The 3,666-nt window shown below is 28.0% G+C and overlaps 1 long non-coding RNA gene across 1 annotated transcript; it reads left to right on the top strand.

The window, feature by feature from the left end:
* Positions 1–647: 647 nt before the first annotated feature.
* On the top strand, positions 648–3,325 carry LOC107908316 (uncharacterized). The gene is made up of 3 exons (XR_005910293.1): positions 648–766; positions 1,244–1,316; positions 2,918–3,325. It is a non-coding gene; the product is annotated as an uncharacterized lncRNA (long non-coding RNA).
* Positions 3,326–3,666: the final 341 nt, after the last annotated feature.

Below are 3,666 nucleotides of genomic sequence, written 5' to 3'. Positions count from 1 at the left end.
TTAACAGGTTTGAGCCTTGGCAAAATTAATCTCTTGCTTGCTTTTTTTTTTAATGTTGAATGGAGGTTGAATAACTTGTTTTTCGCTTATTATAAGATTATGTTATTTTGTTTTTTGTTTTTATTTAGTCATCTTAAGCTAAGAAAAAAGGTGAAATTTTTAAAAGAAAATTTGAAGAGAATCAAGATCAAAATTTAGAATAAAGTTGGCAAAATAAGCTCGAGTCCAAACGCCTATAATACAAGCAACTTGGCCCAATTCAAGACCCTTGATGAAGATGGACTTTATTTCCTGTAACAGCCCGATTTTGACCCTAGTCGGAATAGTGGTTTTGGGACCACGAATCCGAGTTAGAAAAATATTTTAAAAAGTTATTTTCTGTGTTTATTAGGTATGAATTTACTTGTGTGAAAATTTCGTGCTTTAATTTTGTTGTTTGAGCGTCCGATTGAATAAAAGGATTAAATTGCGTAAAATGAAAATTTAGTGGTTATTTCAAAAAGGGCGAATAGTGGTTGTTCTTTAATTATGGGGATTTTATGTTGCAATTTGACCATTGAAAAGATAGTGGACGGCATTATGTTTAAAATATATAGTTTTTATATTATTTATAAAGGTTATAATAATAATTTATGTATTATAATGTTATTATAATAAAAACAAAACATAAGAAAGTGGCCATATTCATTATCTTTGTGCCGAATGAAAAGAGAAAGAAAATAAGAAAACCAAGCTAGGTATTCGGCCCTTGCTCAAGCGAATTAAGGTATGTTTCGGTTTCGGTTTTTGATGATTTTTATGTTTTTGAGATCGTTGTTTCGAATACTACTTGACCCATGCTTAAATTTTTGAATTTGATGATGATTTTGTGTTTTGCCATTGTTGAAAGCTTGTAATTTTGTTGTTTAATGATAGAAAATAAAATATATGAAATGGATATATATATATATGTTGAAATTGAATTTTTGATGATTTTGAGTAATTAAGGCTAAATTGCAAAAATAATAAATTGAGGGACTAAAATGTGAAATAAATGACATGCATGGATTTATATGAGCTTAGTGCATATTCGGCCAAGCTATTGTGCAAGGAAAGTTTGTTTATTTTGTATTTTTGTGAAATAGGGACTAATTTGTGAAAAATGTGAAATGATAGGGGCAAAAGTATAATTTGCCGATTTATGTGTTTTTGGATTTAATTAAATGAATATGTGGTTAAATTAGTTAAATTTGAACTTATTTAGATCAAGAACAGAAGAAAACGGAATTAGATCGGGGAAAGTCGAAAGTAGTCGACTATGTCCGTCGATATCCGAGGTAAGTCTATTAGCAATTTAAAACTTAATAAATCAATATTTATACATGTATATCGATTGTATACTTGATGAGCTGTAATTAAATGTTTATAATTTGAAGTATAAGTATAAATTTTATATAAGTATTTGATAGTTTCGAATATACAAGTATAATCTTGTATAAGTTCATGAGTTAAATTATAGGTTTAAATTTTATATAAGTAAAGGTGAGATTCGGATAGGCATGTATATATATGAAAATCTATTGTAATGAAATTAGGTAAGAAATTATACTTGTATATGATAGATTCAAAAATATATGTAATAGCATGAATAAACCTTGAATTTAGATAAAGGTATGAATATGTATATATATATTTATAATTTTATATATAATGATCGAATATATATATACATATGTATATATATATAGTTTTTGAATTTAGTGGAAGTATGAATGTTGTATATGTATAAATTCTTGGTTTTAATCCAAGGTAAGTATGATATATACATATATATGTATATTAGGCCCGAATATATGTATATAAATATATATATGTATAAACTTTTAGATTTGATTAAGATATGTAACTTATATTTGTATATGTGAGTTGGTAATTATATATATATTATATTATATTATATTTGAATGATCAGGTATACATACACGTATATGATTTTATAGTGAATTTAGGTATGACAATTATACAAGGTTACATGAGGTTCGATTATGCTAATATACAAGTATATATTCATGTAAAGTTCTTGAATAGCATTGAAAGTATGAAATTATTAGTTGGATTATTAAAAGATGATCGAATATATGATATTAGTAGTAGATTAATGCATTAAGTTATATATATAGGTTTGGATGTATAATTAAATTATTGAGCTGGAATTGATGTTTGAACTTTATACATCTATGTTATTTAAAGATATAGTTTATAAATTATTGAGCTGAATTTTATGTGGATTCTATATACAAATATGAGATACAACTTCTGTGAATTGAGATTTTTTTTAAAGCTTAGTACCAATCAGATTAATTGCCGGTGAAATGTTTTGGACTTTACGTCTAGCAGGCTAAGTGCCGGTGAACTGAATCAGGCTATAAGCCTAACAGGCTAAGTGCCGGTGAACTGAATCGGGCTATAAGCCTAGCAGGCTAAGTGTCGGTGAACTGAATCAGGCTATAAGCCTAGCAGGTGAAGTGCCAGTGAATCTGTTTAAATTAAGTGATTATATGCATTGGGTATATATATATGATTTTGGTTATATGTAATGGATAAATATATGAACATTTGTTTCAATGTATTTGATGAGCATATAAACGTTCGGATCTTTGTGATTAGTGAGTATGTACATATATTGGTTGTCATGAAATTGTTGGATATATATATACATTCGGCCAAATGTTAAACTTATGTGTATTTGGTTAAATATGGATTTGATGTATAGTACGTGTTTGATAAATGTATTTTTCGATTATGGAAATGTATACGAATATTGAAAACATGATTTGATTTTGTTGTAACTAATTAAATGTTGTTAAGTTATCTATTTGCTTATGACTTACTAAGCTGTAATAGCTTACTCGGTGTGTTTTTCTTATGTTTTTTTTAGAGTTCTAAAGACTTGCTCGGGTTGGAAGACGTTGGAGTCGTGATCACACTATCCGGTTATGGCTTTGGTAAATTAAAGCTTTGAGTTTTTGGTTATGTGGCATGTATAGGCTAGTTTTTAATTTAGTTTTTGTATATGTATTTAGCCATGCGAAAATGGCTTGATCTAATGCTAATGATCCAAGGTTTAAGTAATTTTGGTCATAGTAAAGAAGTGGTTTATGCTTGGTATATGAATTTGATAAGATGTAATGATATATATATGTGTGTGTGTGTGTGTGTGTGTGTGTGTGTGTGTGTGTCTTTGATAAGTTATTTGATAATTCGGTATGTAGAGGACTAATGGTTTTAATGCTTGAATTACAAAATGTGTTATATGTATACATAGTGGTATGATCGATTATGGTAATTGACTTATTATTGTAAGTACGAAATATTTGCATTGGGTGTGTATATGAAATTTTGATATGATTTATACTGTATGGAATTGGCATGTTTTGAATGGCTAAAGTACTTGGAAAATGGCTAATGTTAGTCAAGTGAATAAAGTATGTATTGGTTTTATATGTATTTTAGGCTTAATAATTAGCTTGCGAATTGAGTGTAAATTGTATGGTTAGTTTGCTAGCCAAATAGAAGATAAGATGAATGGCAAATCACACATGTTTTGTACTTAAATGGGAAGTTAGGCATGAATGACTTATTAGTTGAGTTTAAAAAAAATGGTGCATAGTTGATAAGGTTAAATGC

This window comes from Gossypium hirsutum, chromosome D02, assembly GCF_007990345.1.
Source record: "Gossypium hirsutum isolate 1008001.06 chromosome D02, Gossypium_hirsutum_v2.1, whole genome shotgun sequence".
Lineage (NCBI taxonomy): Eukaryota > Viridiplantae > Streptophyta > Magnoliopsida > Malvales > Malvaceae > Gossypium > Gossypium hirsutum.
Note: the sequence above shows the minus strand (reverse complement) of the source record. Positions and strands in the feature narration are given on the sequence as shown.